At 33.9% G+C, this 24,989-nt stretch overlaps 1 protein-coding gene across 4 annotated transcripts in view; it reads right to left on the minus strand.

Annotated features, from left to right (window-relative positions):
* The window catches only part of Zasp66 (PDZ_signaling and DUF4749 domain-containing protein Zasp66), a 106,661-nt gene that overhangs the window by 77,349 nt on the left and 4,323 nt on the right, over positions 1 to 24,989 (minus strand). The gene's annotated exons all lie outside the window — the stretch shown is intronic.

A 24,989-nucleotide genomic window follows, 5' to 3' on the forward strand; every position in this document is an offset into this window, starting at 1 on the left:
TGTATGTGTGCGTGTGTGTTTTCATATGGATCATGCCAAAGCTAATAGTAATACCCGATTATATTTCATAGACGTATCTCAATGGGGGGCTATATGTGAAATTGTTTTTTTTTCCTAATGTCACTCACATTTGAAATTAGCTTAATTGATTTTATCGAGTAAAAATCGAAGAAATATTTTTTACGATATATTTAAAGATATGGATTTTAATAATGGATTTAACGGATGCGACACTATAACTTTATCTTTAATACACAGAAAAAAAATTTCGGTAGTTAAACTAACGCTAAATTTAACTTTTTTTTATTGTAAAAAAATTATTTGTTAGTAGTAAAATTTTATTACTTTTTGCGAAATTTTCCACATCCCAATGAAATTTTCGTTTTTTTAAGTATGTCTCAAATATTTTATGAACTAAACGTGAGTATAAAGTTCGATGACCGTACACATAAGTGCATTATGAACTAAAGCAAATGAAAATTTTCGTACGATTACCAAAAATAATAAGAATGAACTACTGTATGGGTTAAATGGTCATGATTTGGCGCCAATGATTTGCTTTTTAACTTTTATTTAAAATTTTCTTCTGTAATTTCGTGAACTGTAGTTAAAAAGTACAACAGGGCATTAAATTTTCCTGGTTTTAACAACGCTTTGGGGAAATCTCAAAATGTGTAGCGAAATTTAATTAAATTTTCGTACGAGTTAGTTTATTCTTCCTATAAAACAGTTTAGTTTTTTTTTCGGTGTAGGGATATCTGAGTGTTTGATGTTGGTCCATCAATATTGGCGCAAAATTTATTTTTTTTAAAAATGAAATTTCAGACTAAAGGTGGGTATTAAGTTCGAGTTTAGCCGCTAAAAACGTCATTTTTTCACGATTACTTTTCTTTAATAATCCATTTTAAGGAATACAAACTTTGTGAAAATTTGCTTTGGTCTTTTCCCCGTCAAGTTATAATAAAATTTGCAACAAATACGTATAATTTCATGCATTTTTATACCCTCCATCATAGGATGGGGGTATATTAACTTTGTCATTCCGTTTGTAACACATCGAAATATTGCTCTAAGACCCCATAAGTATATATATTCTGGGTCGTGGTGAAATTCTGAGTCGATCTAAGCATGTCCGTCCGTCCGTCCGTCCGTCTGTTGAAATCACGCTAACTTCCGAACGAAACAAGCTATCGACTTGAAACTTGGCACAAGTAGTTGTTATCGATGTAGGTCGGATGGTATTGAAAATGGGCCATATCGGTCCACTTTTACGTATAGCTCCCATATAAAGGGACCCTCAGATTTGGCTTGTGGAGCCTCTAAAAGAAGCATATTTCATCCGATCCGGCTGAAATTTGGTATATGGTGTTGGTATATGGTCTCTAACAACCATGCAAAAATTGGTCCACATCGGTCCATAATTATATATAGCCCCCATATAAACCGATCCCCAGATTTATCTTGCGGAGCCTAAAAGAGAAGCAAATTTCATCCGATCCGGCTGAAATTTGGTACATGGTGTTGGTATATGGTCGCTAACAACCGTGAAAAAATTGGTTCACATCGGTCCATAATTATATATAGCCCCCATATAAACCGATCCCCAGATTTGGCTTGCCGAGCCTCAAAGAGAAGAAAATTTCATCCGATCCGGCTGAAATTTGGTACATGATGTTGGTATATGGTCTCTAACAACCATGCAAAAATTGGTCCATATCGGTCCTTAATTATATATAGCCCCCATATAAACCGATCCCCAGATTTGGTTTGTGGAGCCTCTAAGAGAAGCATATTTCATCCGATCCGGCTGAAATTTGGTACATGGTGTTGGTACAGTATGTCAAGAAAGTCTTTTGACATTGCCAAATATTTCAAATTCTAGAAATAATTGAAATATTAAATATTTTATTAAATTTTTAATTCTGTGTACGTATGTATACTTTGCAAAATACATAATAAAATATTTTTTTAAAATTTCATTATATTTAATTTTGGAACAAAACATAATTTTTATCCCATTGTCAAAACACTTTCTTGACAAACTGTATATGGTCTCTAACAACCATGCAAAAATTGGTCCACATCGGTCCATAATTATATATAGCGCCCATATAAACCGATCCCCAGATTTGGGTTGCGGAGCCTCAAAGAGAAGCAAATTTCATCCGATCCGCCGGAAATTTGGTACATTATAGTGGTATATGGTCTCGAACAACCATGCAAAAATTGGTCCACATCGGTTCATAATTATATATAGCCCCCATATAAACCGATCCCCAGATTTGACTTGCGAAGTCTCCAAGAGAAGCAAATTTCATCCAATCCGGTTGTAATTTGGAACATGGTGTTAGTATATGATCTTTAACAACCGTGGCAGAATTGGTCCATATCGGTCCATAATTATATATAGCCCCCATATAAAACGTTCTCCAGATTTGACCTCCGGAGCCTCTTGGAGGAGCAAAATTCATCCGATCCGGTTCAAATTAGGAACGTGGTGTTAGTATATGGTCGCTAACAACCATACCAAAATTGGTCCAATCACACAAAAATTGGTTCATATCGGTTTATAATCATGGTTGCCACTAGAGCCAAAAATAATCTACCAAAATTTTATTTCTATAGAAAATTTTGTCAAAATTTTATTTCTATAGAAAATTTTGTTCAAATTTTATTCGGTTCATAATCATGGTTGCCACTCGAGCCAAAAATAATCTACCAATATTTTATTTCTATAGAATTTTTTTTTTTAATTTTATTTCTGTAGAAATTTTTGTCAAAATTTTCTTTCTATAAAAAATTTTGTCAAAATTTTCATTTCTATAGAAAATTTTGTGAAAATTTTATTTCTATAGAAAATTTTGTTAAAATTTTATTTCTACTTTTTCAAACTGAATTATATACGTATTGGATCGATCTTTTTTGATTTAATATATACCACGTATGGACTTACATACAATTTAGAAGATGGTGTTAGGAGGTTTTAAGATACCTTGCCATCGGCAAGCGTTACCGCAACATAAGTAATTCGATTGTGGATGGCAGTGTTTAGAAGAAGTTTCTACGCAATCCATGATGGAGGGTACATAAGCTTCGGCCTGGCCGAACTTACGGCCGTATATACTTGTTCTTACTGATTTAGTTTTCACTTTAGCGATTTTAGCGGCTAAACTCGAACTTAATACCCACCTTAACGAAGTATTTTATTGTTGTATTTAAAGTAACATATTTCACTCAGGCCAATCAAAGTAACCCAAAACATGCCTTAATTGGATTGGCCAGCCTGCTCTCGTGATCTTAATACAATGGAAAATATTTGAGGAATCATGGATGGATGACTCCCTCCTGGGTTCAATCTTAGATTCAACCAGACAACAAAAAGTTATGCCCTCTCAGTAATGGTGATGATATTTCTGAGTATTCCAAAGCTTATCTAATGGTGATTTCGATTGGTAAAAAATATGTTGCATATTTTACACCTTACCCCCATAAATCAAAAATTTTTGTTCAATTGGAAAATTTAGTGCACGTTCGATTGACGAGGTGTTACCCATCGCAAGAGCAAAAGTGCAACCCATTTTACACCGTAGTTGGTCTACGGTGCAGATGGTTACACTTTCAATCAGATGTTGAAGACGCTTTTATTCTTTGACCTAAATAATAGCATTGTTGCAAATATAAAAGAAAGTGCGTGACGCGTGTATTGTGGTTGCTTTTCAATTTCTTCAACACAACTGATTAATTTAGCAAGAAGAAGCCAATCAATTGTTTAGTGCCGCGACAACAAAATTCGATATTAAATATTTTCAATATAATAGCAAAAAGCAATTGCGTTTTTTTTTTTGCCAACACCATTGTAGATGCGCTATTGGAGAGTAGTTCTTCTGACGACGATGAAGAAGTTACAACATCATTGCTTGGACGAAATGACCAACGGCGAGCTAAAAACTTTGTTGGTGATGTACTCTGAAGTAGAAGTAAGATCATTAAAAATATATAAAAAAGTTTTAACAATTTCCCTTAGTTCAAGAAAAATTTGCGTGTTAGTCGAGATTCCAATAATAGTTGTTAATAATAATCGAAATATTTCCGCCAAATTTCTTTTGTTTTGATTTTATATCAATGTTGCACCTTGTTTGTTCGATTTCACACATAAAGGCCGGTATGCACCTCTAGCGAAATTTTCGGTAGCAAAAATTTATTTAAGTCTACAACAAAAAAACAGGGCTGTGTACACAAATTTTAAACCAGCTAATCGCTTTTAAAAATTGTTAATAAATATTCCTCAAATAAATTGTTTATTATTTACAGACCTTTTAAAACTTTTACGCACACAATGATTGTAATAAATTAAATGTTTGCTGCCAAAATATGCTTTTGACAACCTTGTTATTTTCATTAGAGGTGCGTACCAGCTTACGAAATTGAACGCTACCGAAAATTTCGTTATCATAAATAGCAACGCATTTATTATGGGAATGAAATTTCGCTAGAGGTGCATACCTGCCTTAAACGATGTTGTCATTGCAAGGGGTTTCGGCAACACTGTGGTAACACCATAAAATATTGTTCCATTAGTATGCAACACTTTTTTTCCCAAACGAAATCACCATAAGTCGTTTCACCGCAATGTCTATAGGCGTGTCCGGGCGGCGTTTCACATTACGAAAACAAAGTCCCTTGTCACGCATTGATAGCAGTGAAGTTTTTTCATTTGTGGTATCACAATGAACGATTAGTCCAAAAACAAATGAATACGATCCAAATTTCGGTCAGGCTGAATCTTATGTACATATAGTCTATGTTGGATAAAAATGCTGAATAATTACCAATATAAGCCTCTTAGTTGTTGATCGTTTTATATAGAGGAGTCTATAAATACTGAATTATGAACCGATATAAACCAATTTTTGCATGATTATTGGAGCCAAATTTCAACCGGATCAAATAAAATTTGTTCTTTTATGAGACTTCCGAAGTTAAATCTTAGTCGTGTGGGTTTATACGGGGTCTATATATAATTATTGACGGATATAGACATATTTTTGTACCGTTATTAAAGTGGTATACTAACATCACGTACCTAATTTCAAGCGAACCGAATGTAATTTGCTGCTCCAACAGGCTCTGTAGGTTATATATGGGGATCGGTTTATATGGGGGCTATATATAATTACGGACCACGATTTTTAGATGGCATATACTAACATAGCGTACCAAATTTCAACAGGATCGGATAAAATTTGCTCTTCTCAAAGCATCCGCAAGCCAAATCTGGTGGTCGTTTTATACGGGGGCTGTATGTATAAAGGTCCGATATGGCCCATTTGCAATACCATTCGATCTACATACCATAACAACCACTTGTACAAAGCTTCAAATGGATAGCTTGTTTCGTTGGGAAATTAACGTGATTTTAACAGACGGACGGATATCGCTAGATCGATCTCAGAATTTCAACCAGAATTTTTATGCTTTATGGGGTCTGAGATCAATATTACGATGCGTTACATATTCCGATGTGTTACGGAATGATAAAGTATGTATATCCCACCTCAGTAATGCTGGTGACATTTCTGAGGGTTTCAAAGCTTCTCTAAGTGGTTTCACTGGAATGTGGAACGCCGTTCGGACTCGGCTATAAAAAGGAGGTCCCCTGTCATTGAGCTTAACATGGAATCGGGCAGCACTCAGTGATAAGAGAGAAGTTCACCACTGTGGTATCACAATGGACTGAATAGTCTAAGTGAGCCTGATACATCGGGCTGCCACATAACCTAACCTATGCATACCCCTTATCCTATGGTGGAGGGTATAATAACGTTCTGCTACCAAACCTATCCTATGATGTTACGTGAAATGTATGATGGGAATAAGCGGTATGACAAGATTGACATTGCTCACAAAAATAAAATTTTGATCTTTGAGGTGATCATATTCCTTCTCTGCGTATACTTGCCTGAGTGTTCGAACTAGGCAATGGTCCTAAACATACTAGCAATGTGGTAAATGAAGCGTTGCAGGCAAGCCAGATTATTGTCATCCCAGCAAAAACAAGTATATACGGCCGTAAGTTCGGCCAGGCCGAATCTTATGTACCCTCCACCATGGATTGCGTAGAAACTTCTACTAAAGACTGTCATCCACAATCGAATTACTTGGGTTGCGGTAACACTTGCCGATGGCAAGGTATCTTAAAAAATCCTTAAAACCGTCTTCTAAATTTTATATTAGTCCATACGGAGGATATATTAAACAAAAAACAAGTATATAAAGCACTAAGTTCGGCCGGGCCGAATCTTAAATACGCACCACCATGAACCAAATATTAGGGTTTCCTTTGAAATTTCAGGAGGGCTTGAGGACTTGAGGACACTTCCCGAAGATAATTTTAAAGATTTCACCTATGAGGACTAATATCAGATTCTGGATTTATAAGAACTATTTTTGTTTGAGTTTTAGAGGAATCATTAACATCTCTTGTAAGTGTGCAAGAAAATTATAAAATTACGTCTTGATTTGAAATCTTAAATCTGTAAAAGTAAAATCTGGAAATTTTACATTGAGTTTCAAGCAATTTTCATGATCAGTGCGCCTTCTACACCCTCGAGAAGTGAAGTCGGTCTATATGGAGGCATTACCAAATGGACCGATAAAAATTTAATCCGATACACGTTTTTGTGAGCCTAAAATACCAGAATATTTACAAGGACTTAAATCGGGAGATCGTTCTTATGGCGGCTATACTAAAATATGGACAGATACTCACCGTTTTCGGCACACCTCTTTATGACCCGAAAATACCTCTAGATTTCCAATTTCAGGCAAATAGGATAAAATCTTCGGATTCTAGAAGCCCAAGAAGTAAAATCGGGAAATCGGTCTATATGGGGGCTATACCAAAATATGGACCGATACTCACCATTTTCGGCACACCTCTTTATGGTCCTAAAATACCTCTAGATTTCCAATTTCAGACAAATTGGATAAAAACTACGGTTTCTATAAGCCCAAGACCCCAAATCGAGAGGTCGTTTTATATGGGGACCATACCAAAACATTGACCGATACTCACAATTTTTGGTACACATATTTGTAGTCCCACAATACCTCTAGATTTCCAATTTCAGGTAAATTGAATAAAACCTGCGGTTTCTATAAGCCCAAGAAGTAAAACCGATCTCCCGGTCTACATGGGGGCTATACCAAAATATGGACCGATACTCACAATTTTTGGCACACGTATTTGCGGTCCTACAATACCTCTAGATTTCCAATTTCAGGTAAATTGAATAAAAACTGCGGTTTCTATAAGCCCAAGAAGTAAAATCGGGAGATCGGTCTATATGGGGGCTATACCAAAACATGGACCGATGCTCACCATTTTTGGCACACCTCTTTATGGTCATAAAATACCTCTAGATTTCAAATTTCAGGCAAATTGGATAAAAACTTCGATTTCTGTAAGCCCAAGACCCCAAATCGGGGGGTCGGGTTATATGGCGACTATATCAAAACCTGGACCGATATAGCCCATTTTCGAACTTGACCTGCCTGCAGACAAAAGACGAGTTTTGTGCAAAATTTCAGCACGATTGCTTCATTATTGAAGACTGTAGCGTGATTACAACAGACAGACGGACACACGGACATCGTTATATCGTCTTAGAATTTCTCCCTGATTAAGAACATATATATACTTTATGTAGTCGGAAATCTATATTTCGATGTGTTACAAACGGAATGACAAACTTATTATACCCCCGTCACCATTCTATGGTGGTGGGTATAAAAAAAAGCCGATTAAAGACGCATATATTTCAGTTCGACAACATTCTCTATAGAAATAAAATGTTGACAAAATTTTCTATAGAAATAAAATTTTGACAAAATTTGCTATAGAAATAAAATTTTGACAAAATTAGCTATAGAAATAAAATTTTGTGAAAATTTTCTATAGAAATAAAATGTTGGCAAAATTTGCTATAGAAATATAATGTTGACAAAATTTGCTATATAAATAAAATGTTGACAAAATTTGCTATAGAAATAAAATGTTGACAAAATTTGCTATAGAAATAAAATTTTGGCAAAATTTTCTATAGAAATAAAATGTTGACAAAATTTGCTATAGAAATAAAATGTTGACAAAATTTGCTAAAGAAATAAAATTTTGACAAAATTTGCTATAGAAATAAAATTTTGACAAAATTTGCTACAGAAATAAAATTCTGACAAAATTTTCTATAGAAATAAAATTTTGGGAAAATTTTCTATAGAAATAAAATTGTGGGAAAATTTTCTATAGAAATAAAATTTTGATAAAATTTTCTATAGAAATAAAATTTTAACAAAATTTTCTATAGTAATAAAATTTTGACAAAATTTTCTATAGTAATAAAATTTTGACAAAAATTTCTATAGAAATAAAATGTTGACAAAATTTTCTGTTGAAATAAAATTTTGATAAAATCTATAGAAATAAAATTTTGATTAAATTTTCTATAGAAATAAAATTTGGCCAAATTTTCTACAGAAATAAAATTTTGACAAAACTTTCTATAGAAATAAAATTTTGACAAAACTTTCTATAGTAATAAAATTTTGACAAAATTTTCTATAGAAATAAAATTTTGGTAGATTATTTTTGGCGATTTGGACCAATTTTTGCATGGCTATTAGCGGCCATATACTAGCGCAATGTACCAAATTTAAACCGCATCGGATGAATTTTGCTCCTCCAAGAGGTTTGCATGGTTATTAGATACCATATAAAGGGTGATTCTTTTGAGGTTAGGATTTTCATGCATTAGTATTTGACAGATCACGTGGGATTTCAGACATGGTGTCAAAGAGGAAGATGCTCAGTATGCTTTGACATTTCATCATGAATAGACTTACGATCTGCCACAACGTCGAATTTTCAGTGAATGGGCCCTAGAAAAGTTGGCAGAAAATCCGCTTTTTTATCGACAAATTTTGTTCAGCGATGAGGCTCATTTCTGGTTAAATGGCTACGTAAATAAGCAAAATTGCCGCATTTGGAGTGAAGAGCAACCAGAAGCCGTTCAAGAACTGCCCATGCATCCCGAAAAATGCACTGTTTGGTGTGGTTTGTACGCTGGTGGAATCATTGGACCGTATTTTTTCAAAGATGCTGTTGGACGCAACGTTACGGTGAATGGCGATCGCTATCGTTCGATGCTAACAAACTTTTTGTTGCCAAAAATGGAAGAACTGAACTTGGTTGACATGTGGTTTCAACAAGATGGCGCTACATGCCACACAGCTCGCGATTCTATGGCCATTTTGAGGGAAAACTTCGGAGAACAATTCATCTCAAGAAATGGACCGGTAAGTTGGCCACCAAGATCATGCGATTTGACGCCTTTAGACTATTTTTTGTGGGGCTACGTCAAGTCTAAAGTCTACAGAAATAAGCCAGCAACTATTCCAGCTTTGGAAGACAACATTTCCGAAGAAATTCGGGCTATTCCGGCCGAAATGCTCGAAAAAGTTGCCCAAAATTGGACTTTCCGAATGGACCACCTAAGACGCAGCCGCGGTCAACATTTAAATGAAATTATCTTCAAAAAGTAAATGTCATGGACCAATCTAACGTTTCAAATAAAGAACCGATGAGATTTTGCAAATTTTATGCGTTTTTTTTTTTTTTAAAAAGTTATCAAGCTCTTAACAAATCACCCTTTACTAACACCACGTACCAAATTTCAACCGGATCGGATTAAATTTGCTCTTCCAACGGGCTTCGGAGTTCAAATCTGGGGACCGGTTTATATGGGGTCTATATAATTATGGACCTATATGAACCAATTTTTGCATGGTTGTTAGAGACCATATACTAACATCACATACCAAATTTCAACCAGATCGGATGAATTTTGCTCCTCCAAGAGGCTCTGTAGGTCAAATCTAGAGAACGGTTTATATGGGGGGCTATATATATTTATGGACCGATATGGACCAATTTTTGTATGGTTGTTGTAAACCGTATACTTACACCACATACCAAATTTCAAGCGGATCGGATGAATTTTGCTCCTCCAAGAGGCTCTGCAAGCCAAATCTGGGGTCGGTTTATATGGGGGCTGTACGTAAAAGTGGTCCGATGTGGCCCATTTGCAATACCATCCGACCTACATCAATAACAACTACTTATGCCAAGTTTCAAGTCGATAGCTTGTTTCGTTCGGAAGGTAGCGTGATTTCAACAGACGGACGGACGGACATGCTCAAATCGACTCAGAATTTCACCACGACTCGGAATATATATACTTTATGGGGTCTTAGAGCAATATTTCGATGTGTTACAAACGGAATGACAAAGTTAATATACCCCCCATCCTATGGTGGAGGGTATAAAAAGCGTCTCCAAAAAAGTAGTGAAAATGTTCTTTTTGGATCTGGAAGTGGTGCAAAATTGACGCAAAAGCGATGAATTTAACATGGGCTTGTCATATGACGGATGTCTACCATTTCAACAGCCGTTGCAATGAATTTGCATCAATTCATAAGGTGTGATGTGGATTCAGTGTTTTGAATGTTAATTAAGAAATTTTTTGATATTTTGACAAATAAATAATTTCCAAAATTTTTTATGATTTTTAATGCATTCTAAAGCTTGTCTGGAACGTTTGATAACAAACATTTTAAAAAATTCGCAATTTTTCTGGAATGGATTCAGATTTTTTTTTTTTGACAAAATTTAAATAATTTGTACCATTTTAGTTTATTCCTAATCTGTTTTTAAGCTATTTGAAACAAAACAAGTTAAAATTTCCCTTTAACGGCCGGTTTCATGTTGCTCCGTTAGGCTTTAGCTGCCAGTTAACAGAAAGTAAATTGCAAATATCTTCTCTCCGGTTAATTTTAACTGAAAAATGTTCTTCAGTTAAGTTCCTAACTGGCCTATTGAATATAAAGACAAGATGACAGCTTCGTCTACAATACAGTTTAAAAGTTGGTTAGTTAACGGAACACTAACGGAGCTTTATGAAAATGGGGGTAAAACTATAAGAAAGGGAGATATAAAAAATCGACTCAAATTAATTTCTTATGCACTTAAAGAACATCTTTGGGAAGACATTTTTGGAAGTGCTGTAAAAGTTGTACCTTTAGAAGAACTTCCAAATTTTTTTTTCATCAAAAGCAAAAGTTGAAAATTTACTTTTTCAAAGAAGACGCTTGTAAAACTCGTTTAGCCAAAAGTCGACCTTTTTAATTTTTTTTTCGAATTTTCGATGTTCATTACAATCCCTAATGTCCACTTTGCATACAGAACTATTTATAAGAAACTGGAATAGTGACTACAAATCCTCCCTTCGCATTTTGCCATAAGCCATCTCTGTTTATTTCTGCCCTTGCTCTTTTTTGCTTATACCTACATATGTATGTGTAATTATTTCATTATTTTATGCTCATTAAATCTCTTTCCGATTTTATTGCTCGGTGTTGTTGTATTATGGTTTTACTCAAATTGCCTATGTTCCACTCAGATGTTGGCGTTAAAGGAACCAAGTCTAAAAACCAAAATACATAAATTTTGGTATTTAATATTTTTCGAAAAAAAAATTGCGGTTTTTTAGAAAAAAAACATGTTTTTGTTGAGTTCTTTACAACAATCCAAACAATGTATCAATCACCATATCCCATGGTAGCATTCATTGAAGCATCTATCCCATGAACTATTTCACAAAAGAAATGTGACGAATTATAAAAATATCTCAAGGCGCCTGATGTTAGACACTGACCACCAGCAGCACCCTCATTATGCGAAAATAGATACTAATAATGTGTACGTTGTTAGGTGATGGTCGCGGATGCTGTTCTTGAGGATGATGGTAAATTGTAGGTAGATTGAAAACAATTTTCCGCATTGTTAAAAAGTATTACCTTAGTTAAAAATAATGCGAATTAGTGGTTTGACCATTGGCTAGGAATACCTGTCGATTACCTCCTCTACCTTATCTCTATTTCATTTTAATGATCAACGTAATTAATTGACTTTCACTATTCATTGGCAAGCAGAACACAGATCTCTTCATTATCAACATCATCATCGCCAATCCCATAGTGATCAACATCAACAATGGTGTTATTGTTGATGCTGATAATATAAACTTTTATTTATAATCTGATGAATATTTTGTTATTTTTCTTTCGTTTACGCCTGGCATGTAAAAAGAAAAAAATATTTTCGACATTATTTGCGATTAAATTTAAATGGAATATTTTTAGATTAACTTAATGCAATGAAGACAATGTCAATTGGACATCTATTGAACAAGTGTTTTCAATGTAATTTTAAATTGTAAAAAAAAAAAAATATACAAATATACAATGACATGTCATGGAATATTAATGGCTGGAAACATGACAATTTAAAGTCTTTTTTTTCTTTCTTTAAGCCAAAATCTTACCATGAATTTTCTTTTTTCATTAATTGACTTGCCATGCGAAATTTGTTTTATATGAGAAGACATTTATGGCCAGTTCAGTGTACACTCCCAGGAACATCACAAGAAATTCGATGTGAATTTTCCCTCTTCCCTATCAACCAATTGGATGTGAATTTTCCCTACAGCATGGAAGAGGAAAAATGCATGGGTGATTTTTATTGAATAAATTAATAAAGTAGAACAAGTGAAATTAAGGCGTTTCGTTATTCTTGTATTTTTATTTGGTTTTAAAATAATTAGCTGATAAAATTTCAAAAAAAAGCATGGTGACTCAATTGCACCAAATCCAAGGACTAGTCTTTTCAGTTTGCATCACTCTGTGGACCAGGGTAGTATATCTTTGTCATAAAAAGAAGGAAACGAAATAGACCCATACTCAGTCCCATGCCCTGTTCAAAAATAACATCTTCCTCATGAAACAGGTTTGGGATGATCATATTCCCTCTCCGCGCGTTTGCACTCTGTTCAGTGGGCTGAAGCAATTCCGACGAGATTTAAGTGCTTTAAGTCTTTCTTCTAGGGACAGATTCCAAAGTAAGTTAACGCGATTTCAAAACGATATAAAATGGTCTGCGCCCGGCGTTAGAGTCTCCCTTATGGACAAAATCCAAAGTGGACTAACGCAAATATAAACGTGTTTATTTGGTTCCCTTTCAATAATGGTATGATCACACAAATATTTGTCCAAAATGAGTGTCAATTTTTTTCCAAAATCACTTTTGAAATATGTAAATACTGTTTTTGGAAAATACTCTTATCGTGATGTAATAACAGGTTGGCTGATAAGTCCGCGGTCTAACAAAGAAAAACACATTTTTTTTTGTTAAAATTCGTTTGATTATTCAACATAGTTCCCTTCAAGAGCGATACAACGATTATAACGACCTTCCAATTTGTTGATACCATTTTGGTAGTACTCCTTCGGATATGCCTCAAAATAGGCCTCAGTTTCGGCGATCACTTCTTCATTGCAGCCAAATTTTTTCCCTGCGAGCATCCTTTTGAGGTCTGAGAACAAGAAAAAGTCGCTGGGGGCCAGATCTGGAGAATATGGTGGGTGGGGAAGCAATTCGAAGCCCAATTCATGAATTTTTGCCATCGTTCTCAATGACTTGTGGCACGGTGCGTTGTCTTGGTGGAACAACACTTTTTTCTTCTTCATATGGGGCCATTTTGCCGCGATTTCGACCTTCAAACGTTCCAATAACGCCATATAATAGTCACTGTTGATGGTTTTTCCCTTCTCAAGATAATCGATAACAATTATTCCATGCGCATCCCAAAAAACAGAGGCCATTACTTTGCCAGCGGACTTTTGAGTCTTTCCACGCTTCGGAGACGGTTCACCGGTCGCTGTCCACTCAGCCGACTCAGGAGTGTAGTGATGTAGCCATGTTTTATCCATTGTCACATATCGACGGAAAAACTCGGGTGTATTACGAGTTAACAGCTGCAAACACCGCTCAGAATCATCAACACGTTGTTGTTTTTGGTCAAATGTGAGCTCGCGCAACACCCATTTTGCACAGAGCTTCCGCATATCCAAATATTGATGAATGATCTTTAAGGCCTCTGCTATCTCGATCAACTTCATTTTACGGTCATTCAAAATCATTATGTGGATTTTTTTGATGTTTTCGTCGTTAACCACCTCTCTCGGGCGTCCACTGCGTTCACCGTCCTCCGTGCTCATTTCACCATGCTTGAATTTTGCATACCAATTATTGTTGATTTCCCTGGGGCAGAGCCCGGAAACTCATTATCAAGCCAAGTTTTTGCCTCCACCGTATTTTTTCCCTTCAGAAAACAGTATTTTATCAAAACACGAAATTCCTTTTTTCCATTTTTTCACAATAACAAAAGTTGCTTCACAAAAGACGCTCCATCCCACAAACTAATTGACTTACAGACGTCAAATTTTGGTACTATATGAAACTAATATGTATTTAATACTAGCGACGCCGTCTATGTGTCAGACCGGGGACTTATCAGCCAACCTGTTATATCCAATATGACGACGATTTTTTTTTGATTTCTGTAAAATATTTGACCAGTATGACCATACCAAAATTTTATAGTAATAGATTTTTATACCCACCACCATAGAATGGTGACGGGGGTATAATAAGTTTGTCATTCCGTTTGTAACACATCGAAATATCGATTTCCGACTATATAAAGTATATATATTCTTGATCAGGGAGAAATTCTAAGACGATATAACGATGTCCGTCTGTCTGTCTGTCTGTCTGTTGTAATCACGCTACAGTCTTCAATAATGAAGCAATCGTGCTGAAATTTTGCACAAACTCGTCTTTTGTCTGCAGGCAGGTCAAGTTCGAAGATGGGCTATATCGGTCCAGGTTTTGATATAGTCCCCATATTAACCGACCTCCCGATTTGGGGTCTTGAGCTTATAGAAATCGTAGTTTTTATCCAATTTGCCTGAAATTTGAAATCTAGAGGTATTTTATGACCATAAAGAGGTGTGCCAAAAATGGTGAGTCCATGTTTTGGTATAGCCCCATATAGACCGATCTCCCGATTTTACTTCTTGGGCTTATAGAACCCGCAGTTTTTATTCAATTTACCTGAAATTGGAAATCTAGAGGTATTGTAGGACCACAAATACGTGTGCCAAAAATGGTGAGTATCGGTCCATATTTGGTATAGCCCCCATATAGACCGATTTCCCGATTTTACTTCTTGGGCTTATAGAAACCGCAGTTTTTATTCAATTTACCTGAAATTGGAAATCTAGAGGTATTGTAGGACCACAAATACGTGTGCCAAAAATGGTGAGTATCGGTCCATGTTTTGGTATGGTCCCGATTTGGGGTCTTGGGCTTATAGAAACCGTAGTTTTTATCCAATTTGTCTGAAATTGGAAATCTAGAGGTATTTTAGGACCATAAAGAGGTGTGCCGAAAATGGTGAGTATCGGTCCATATTTTGGTATAGCCCCCATATAGACCGATTTCCCGATTTTACTTCTTGGGCTTCTAGAATCCGATGTTTTGATCCTAATTGCCTGAAATTGGAAATCTAGAGGTATTTTCAGGTCATAAAGAGGTGTGCCGAAAACAATGAGTATCGGTCCATATTTTAGTATAGCCCCCATAAGAACGATCTTCCGATTTAACTCCTTGGGTTTCTAGAAACCATAGTTTTTATCTGATTTGCCTGAAATTGTAAATATTCTGGTATTTTAGGCTCACAAAAACGTGTATCGGATTAGGTTTTTATCGGTCCATTTGGTAATGCATCCATATAGACCGACTTCACTTCTTGAGGGTGTAGAAGGTTCACTGATCATGGAAAATGCTTGAAACTCAATGTAAAATTTCCAGATTTTACTTCTACAGATTTAAGATTTCAAATCAAGACGTTATTTTATAATTTTCTTGCACACTTACAAGAGATTTTAATGATTCCTCTAAAACTCAAACAAAAATGGTTCTTATAAATCCAGAATCTGATATTAGTCCTCATAGGTGAAATCTTTAAATTTATCTTCGGGAAGTGTCCTCAAGACCTCCTGAAATTTCAAAGGAAACCCTAATATTTGGTTCATGGTGGTGCGTACTTAAGATTCGGCCCGGCCGAACTTAGTGCTGTATATACTTGTTTTATTAGAAAATTTGGTAAAAATTTTATTTCTATAAGAAAAAATTGTCAAATTTTATTTCTATAGCAAATTTTCTCAAAATTTTTTTTTCTTACTGATGCTCACTGCTATAAAAAATGTATTCGAAATTTTATTACTATAAACATTTTTTTTTTTCTATATAAAATTTAGTCAAAATTTTATTTCTATAGAAAATTTAGTCAAAATTTTATTTCTATAGAAAATTTAGTCAAAATTTTATTTCTATAGAAAATTTTGCAAAATTTTGTTTGCTACACATTTTTTTAAATTGTATTTCTATTGATAATTTTTGCAAACTTTTATTTCTATAAAAAATTTTGCCAAATTTAATTTCTATAAAAATTTTATTCAAAATTTTATTTCTATATCCCTTTCCGACCGTGTACGAACAATTGTGCGGGTAACTTTAAGTCTCTATAATTTCTTTAATATATGACGTACTGCGATAAGAGCGGCAAAAAAATAATTGTGTATGCTCTCTCTTTGTCTAAGAATGTGAAGAACCGTTATAAATATTTGCTTTTCATATTAATTTTGTAGTTTCAGCAGTGTACTTTGCGCATTTGTAAAAATGAGTGGAAGATGTAAGTTTGCAAATATATTAAAATTATTTAAATTGTGGAATATTTCATCAAATAACTGTTTTCAATAAGAAAACATTTTAAATATTGTATGCAAACAGTAACTTCTACAGAAAATTGTGCCAAAATTTGATTTTTATAGAAAATGTAGTCAAAATTTTGTTTCAGTAGAAAATTTTGCAAAATTTTAATGCTATAGAAAATGTAGTCAAAATTTTATTTACTAGACAAAAATTTTACCAAAATTGTATGCTCACTGATACTCACTGCTAAGTCGAAAACTTGTAGAAATGACTCAAATTTTTCAATGAATGAATCATAAATGCATTTTTGCGAAATTGTCTAAACAATTATAAATATTTCCCAAATATTGCTCGAGATTTTGTAGAAGTCTGATTTGAGATTTTATCAAAATGTAGATCTAAATACAAAGTTGTGCAGAGTATATTATAATCGGCCCGCCAGACTTTAGACTTTCCTTGCATTTTTATTTCTTTTGTTAAAATTGTGTTACGTCCCATAACGTTAGATTTAAATTTTAAGTACATAGATTTTGTAGAAGTATATACAATTTTGTCTAAATCGATTCAGATTCAAATTCATGCATATGGGAATATAAACCTTAATATAGCTCGCAACAGATTTAAAGGATTTGAGATAGTATCAATAATTTTGGTCCACAAATACATATATTGTTGGTATCTTCTCATAACATATTATGATGGGTATTTATATCATTATTTTATTTATTAAACATTGCCCTAAATTTGAAATATAGAGTTCTATTGCCATCTAATGTGAAATTAAGACCTTTTTTTGCACACATAAATAAATACGATACTTTATATAGATCCACTTACGGTACCCCCACAATAGAACTACAATATAGTGGTATTAAAATGAGATTTAGTTATATTACCCGGAGTCGACTCCGGAGTCGGAGTCGAGTTGATGAAAAATGCTGGAGTTGGAGTCGGAGTCGATCATAATTGGCTCGACTCCACAGCCCTGCTGTTTACACACTGATAACAAACTTTTATCGCAGAAAAAAGTACTGTTTAATAGCATGGAACTTTTATGTTCCAACGGATATTACATTTAATCCCTAATCATCCCTATCATTAAGAAATTACTAATCTAGAATTTTTTTAAGTCTAGGATAAACCTAATTCCTAAGAAGCTAATAAAACTATTTCTCTAAACTTGAATATTCCTAATATTGGTTTTAATTTCTAGAAAATATCTATATTTTTACACTTACCTTTCTAGTCCCACGATGTCAGCGAGGTCCTAGCAATCGATTTTTAGAATTAGTCCTTGTAGGCTTCCTGTGCGTTAGTAAGTTAAAATCTTGTTTTCTAGATTAAATGTATAGCTAGATTAAGCAAATTTAGATTCTTTGAAAATATTATTAATATATTTTTGAAAAAATTTTAAAGATATTATTAAAATTTAAGTATAGCTTTTGTATATGTAATGACAATAAAAAAGCCACCCACCACAGGTGATATGTAGTGAAATCGAATAGTTGTGAAATGAGCTTGGAAATAGCTATGAGTACAAAAAGCATTTTATTAACACACAATAAAAAAGCATATTTGGATAAAATATTTTGCGGCATTTAAAAAAGACATAAGAAGCCAAACATACGTTTGAAGAACACTTTCATCCAATTATTACTACCATTATGAAATTATGATTGAAGACTACTGTTTTCCATAATTAACAAAAATTAATTTTAATGTGTCCAATTGATTTCTGTGATTGGGTTTGTATTGATTAAACACCCAGCAAAAAAAATTGGAAGTTCTTCCAAAAGCACAACTTTAAAAGCACTTCGAGAAGATGTACTCCCAATGATGTTCTTTATTTTAACTATACAGGAAGTTATTTTCATTAAATTTTTTATAACATGCTTTTTTCATATTTTTAATGGGTAATTTAAACTTTTTTTGTTTCAAATTGGTTAAAAACAGTTTAAGAATTCATAAAATGGTACAAATTACTTAAATTTTGTAAAAAAAAATGCTAAATCCAATCTGAGAAAATTGTGAATTTTTGAAAAAATTTGAGGTCAAACGTTTCAGACAAGCGTTATAATCCATTAAAAATTATAAAAAATATAAAAATTATATATTTGACAGAATATCACAGAATTTTTTAATTTACATCCAAAATATTCAATTCGGATCACATCTAAAGAAGTGATCCAAATTCAGTGCACCGGCTGTTGAAATGGAGGGCTTCCGTCCTATGACAAGCCCATGTTAAATTCATCGCTTTTGCTTCAATTTTGCACCACTTCCGAATCCAAAAAGAACATTTTCATTACTGTTTTGGCGACGCTGTTTTTGCTGGGCATTAATTTAATCAACTAATTTTTTCATTGAATATTTATGTACCCACCACCATAGAATGGTCTTTATAATGGTATTTTTCCGATCCAAGTGAAATTGAATATCTAGAGGTTTTAAATCCATTAATTAATAGGTGTGCCGAAGATGGTGTTTAACAGTCCATATTTTGGTATGGGTGCTATGGTCAAAATTTGGTCAATATAAACTTGACGTATTTCTTTCAATTTTGCATTTAAAAAACCTGAACACCCCTCATTTTGAAGGCGTGTGTGTAGAATGTTGCTCCTATTTTGATTTTGGAATTCACTCTTCAGTTGTCAAAATGCCGTCCAAGCAAGAAGAGCAGCGTATCAAAATTTTGCTCGCGCATCGCGAAAATCCGAGCTACTCGCACGCAAAGCTGGCAAAATCGCTAAAAGTTTCCAAATCAGCCTTTACAAATGCAATTAAAGTGTTTGGGGAACGTTTGTCGACAGCCAGGAAGTCTGGATCGGGGGGAAATCGAAAACCGGAAGCCGCTGAGAGGACAAAGAGAGTTGCCGGTAGTTTCAAGCGAAACCCTAACCTCTCTCTCCGAGATGCCGCAAATAAGCTGGTTGTATCGTCTACAACCGTGCATCGAGCCAAAAAACGAGCCGGACTATCGACTTACAAGAAGGTAGTGACTCCAAATCGCGATGATAAACAAAATACGACGGCCAAAGCGAGATCCCGGAGGCTGTACACGACGATGCTGACGAAGTTTGACTGCGTGGTAATGGACGACGAAACCTACGTCAAAGCCGACTATTAGCAGCTTCCGGGACAGGAGTTTTATACGGCAAAAGGAAGGGGAAAGGTAGCAGATATTTTCAAGCACATAAAACTGTCAAAGTTCGCAAAGAAATATCTGGTTTGGCAAGCCATCTGTACCTGTGGCTTGAAAATCAGCATTTTCATAGCTTCCCGGACTGTCAACCAAGAAATTTACGTGAAAGAGTGTTTGAATAAACGTCTGCTGCCTTTCCTGAAGAAACACGGTTGTTCCGTACTGTTTTGGCCGGATTTGGCATCTTGCCATTACGGTAAAAAGGCCATGGAGTGGTACGCCGCCAACAACGTGTAGGTGGTTCCCAAGGACAAGAACCCTCCCAACACGCCAGAGCTCCGCCCAATTGAGAAATACTGGACTATTGTCAAGCGGAACCTAAAGAAGACCAAAAAAACTGCTAAGGACGAGCAGCAGTTCAAGGCAAACTGGCTTTCTGCGGCGAAGAAGGTGGACAAGGTGGCTGTACAAAATCTGATGGCAGGTGTCAAGCGTGAGGCCCGGCAATTCGGATTTGGAAAAGCGAAAGCCTAACTGAATATTTTTCCAGAATTTTATACTAATTGAACTTGAAAAAGAAATTTAATTTGATTTTTTAAATAAACGATTTCACCGATTTACACGCGTTTTCCCTTGACCAAATTTTGACCGTATCACCCTTTACATGGAAACTTTAAATTTAACTTCAGGAAGCGTACCATTTGATCCGACCGATCTGCTTGGGAGAGTATCTGTCATCAAATCTATCTGAAATTCTATATATTTCCAAGTGGGCATTTGTGTGTCATTGTCCAAAAATCAATGAAGTCGTTTTGTCCTTGTTTACATGAAAGAAAATTTTGTTGGGCAAAGGCTGTAATAATTTTGGAAAATTCTCAAATAAAAAATAATAAAATCGTCTAGATATTTGTTGACTTTTTGTATCTTAACTACAAAGCAAAAAAGCGTTCAAAACTAGGAGATGAATTTGAATTTGGAAATTTAAGTTTTCATTCTTCTTTGGCTCGGAATCAATACCAAAACCATTAGCGTAAAGGCAAAATCTTTGGAACCGGACAATTTTTTTTCAGTGTAGGACGAGTTTTCAAAGGAAACAATTATATTTGATCTATGATAGAAGGTACTTAAAATTCGACACCGTAATATTTTGTTTTGAAAAGTTATTTGCGAAAAAGTGTTTGATGGGTGCAATGGTTAGTATGCCCGCCTGGTCGTCGGCTCAACTTCTATTTCGACCAAACACCAAAATGTTTTTCAGCGGTGAATTATCCCCTCTCAGTAATGCCTGTGACATTTCTGAGAGTTTCACTGTAAGGGGTAACGTCGTTCGGACACGGCTATAAAAAGTAGATCTCTTGTCATTGAGCTAAACATAGAATCGGGCAGCACTCAGTGATAAGAGAGAAGTTCACGATTGTGGTATCACAATAGACTGAATAGTCTAAATGGGCCTGAATATCGGGCTGTCAATATACGTAACCTAACCTATTTATTTGATCGCATGTATTTTCATCTTCTTTGACAACGAGCCAATGTGAAGGAAATAACGATGTTGGTTTTGAGTATTAGCTTTTAGTGCGTACGATGTTTACAACAATTTAATTTATTTTTGAAATTACATTGCATATTAAAGCATTGAGGACGGTACTTGCTTCATATACTGTAGCAATTTTTGACTAAACGATATTTTACAAATCGACATTAGCAAACGTCTTTAAAGCGAAGAAGTAGAAACCCAGAATTTGTATTGCTAAACAACCGATAATGTTTTCATTTTATTTACATAATATCTGAAGCTGGCTATCTCAATTGCTCGAACATTTTTCAATAATTTATTATCGTCAGGTATTTTACTAATCACGATAATGTGTTAAGAAATAGATGTATCTATATACGATACGATTATTTTAATTTATTTTTAATTTATGCAATTTATTAAGAACACTCTGGTCATACATAGTGCATTGTTCCTATTATTCGTATTAAATAGCGTCAGTAGTAAATGTTCATTACATTATTATTTAAATTATTTTCGGTAATGAAACATGCTAGTTAAAACTTTTAAACATACCTTGGAGACAATACTCGTATTATAAATAGTGTAGGATTCAAACTAGCAACATTAACCGTAAAGACTGATCTGTTAAGCGCTTTTATAATTCTAGAAGACTTACCACACATCATTAATATTTCTATGTTAGCGATGTGTTATTGCAATGCTCTGTAAAGTTTATGACAATAGCTGGGATATATCCAAAACCGTGTACGTGTTGCTATTGATTGTCTACAGTTCGCATACATTAATGTTAGTGACAGTCTATGCTAAAATCATAGACAAATAAATATAAAGACGTCCCAGCAAAAAAGTAATGAAAATATTCTTTTTGAATCCGGAAGTGGTGCAAAATTGACGTAGAAACGATGAATTTAACATAGGTTTGTCAACAGCCGTTGCACTGAATTTGCATCACTTCTTTAGATGTGATCCGAATTCAATGTTTTGGATGTAAATTAAAAAATTCTGTGATATTTTGTCAAATAAATAATTTTATATTTTTTTATAATTTTTAATGGATACTAACGCTTGTCGGAAACATTTGACCCAAATATTTTCAAAAATCCACAATTTTTTCAGATTGGATTTAGTATTTTTTTCAACAAAATTTAAATAATTTGTACCACTTTATGAATTCTTACTCTGTTTGTAACCTATTTGAAACAAAAAAAATTAACATTACCCATTAAACGTATGAAAAAAACAAGTTATAAAAAATTGAATTAAAATAACTTCCTGGGTAGTTTAAATAAAGAACATCATTGGGAGTGCAACTTCTGGAAATGCTTTTAAAGTTGTGCTTTTGGAAGAACTTCCAATTTTTTTTGCTGGGGTGTCGAGTTAATTAAAAGCAGCGTTGCCGCAATTAATTTTTATTTTGGATCATTTTTTTTCCAAAATTGGACCAAAATTCGTACCAGCAGACCATTTTTCCAAATTAAATTAATATCATTTAAAAGTTAAAATTTTTCCAAAATTTTACTTTGATAGAAAATTTTGTCAAATTTTTATCTCTAATCAAAATTATTATTTCTATAGAAAAATTTGTCACAATTTAATTTCTATAGAAAATTGTGTCAAAATTTTATTTCTATAGAAAATTGTGTCAAAATTTTATTTCTATAGAAAATTTTGTCAAAATTTTATTTCTATAGAAAATTTTGTCAAAATTTTATTTCTATAGAAAATTTTGTCACAATTTTATTTTTATAGAAAATTTTTTCAAAATTTTATTTCCATAGAAAATTTTGTCAAAATTGTATTTCTATACAAAATTTTGTCATAATTTTATTTCTATTAAAAATTCTGTGTACATTTTATTTCTATAGAAAATTTTGTCACAATTTTACTTCTACAGAAAATATCGTCAACATTTTATTTCTATAGAAAATTTTGTCAAAATTTTATTTCTATAGAAAATTTAGCCAAAATTTTATTTCTATAGAAAATTTTGTCAACATTTTATTTCTATAAAAAATTTAGCCAAAATATTATTTCTATAGAAAATTTGTCAAACTTTTATTTCTATAGAAAGATATCGCAAAACTTTAATTCTATATAAAAATTTGCATAATTTTGTATCTATACAAAAATTTTTATTTCTGTACAAAATTTTATTTCTATAGAAAATATTGTTAAAATTTTATTTCTATAGAAATTTTTTTTTTAAAACATTTCTACAGAAAATTTTGATAAAATTACCGACTTGACGACGAAAATGGACCCAAATCAACTAAATTCCATTTGGTTCATCGGACCAAATTTAAAAATTAATAATTTTTTGGGCCGATTTTAGTCCGATCGGACCAAAATGGCAACCCTGATTAAAAGTGATGTTGTTCGTAAACAATGTAGATACCATGGCTGAATAAGGAGGTTGAATCACGATAACAAAAACAAAAATTTCAATATGTTGTTTACAATTTTAAGAAGTCAAAATCAGCTGATAAAATAATCGTATGGCATTGGTAAAAGTGGCAATTATTTATTCTTTCAATTGTCCTGAAAAAATAATTCAAATCCAGAGAAAATAAAGGTTCAAATTTAATTGCGTCGCCTATGAGTGATTGTGAAGTGGATAATTCATCCGAGGAACGCCGATATGAGACAAATAAGACTATAATACCCACCAAAGTTAAGAATTGAAGTCAGTCAAATGGCTCTTCGACAGCTATTAACAAAAACAGTTCATGATGCAGTTTAAAAACTGATGTGCGTGGCATTTTGGGTCTGGAATATGTTATCAAGATACTCATGTTATGTTATCAAGAAGTCATCTTCGAATAATTCTCCAGCTATGAATGTGTGATTTTGTTTGAGATGCATTTGCTATGCAGTGTTATTTGGAGAGCTGCAATCACCATAAACATATGATTTTGACATCTTAAAATTTTGTCGAAATAAAAAAATTGTAATCATATGGGCCCATGATTTAACCTTCTTGTTCAGCCATGGTAGATATTTTCTGTTTTGTATGTGAAATAAAGGGTGATTCTTTTGAGGTTAGGATTTTCATGCATTAGTATTTGACAGATCACGTGGGATTTCAGACATGGTGTCAAAGAGAAAGATGCTCAGTATGCTTTGACATTTCATCATGAATAGACGAACGATCTGCCACAACGTCGAATTTTCAGTGTATGGGCCCTAGAAAAGTTGGCAGAAAATCCGCTTTTTTATCGACAAATTTTGTTCAGCGATGAGGCTCATTTCTGGTTGAATGGCTACGTAAATAAGCAAAATTGCCGCATTTGGAGTGAAGAGCAACCAGAAGCCGTTCAAGAACTGCCCATGCATCCCGAAAAATGCACTGTTTGGTGTGGTTTGTACGCTGGTGGAATCATTGGACCGTATTTTTTCAAAGATGCTGTTGGACGCAACGTTACGGTGTATGGCGATCGCTATCGTTCGATGCTAACAAACTTTTTGTTGCCAAAAATGGAAGAACTGAACTTGGTTGACATGTGGTTTCAACAAGATGGCGCTACATGCCACACAGCTCGCGATTCTATGGCCATTTTGAGGGAAAACTTCGGAGAACAATTCATCTCAAGAAATGG

Source organism: Haematobia irritans, chromosome 4 (genome assembly GCF_050003625.1).
Source record: "Haematobia irritans isolate KBUSLIRL chromosome 4, ASM5000362v1, whole genome shotgun sequence".
In the NCBI taxonomy this organism is placed as follows: Eukaryota; Metazoa; Arthropoda; class Insecta; order Diptera; family Muscidae; genus Haematobia; species Haematobia irritans.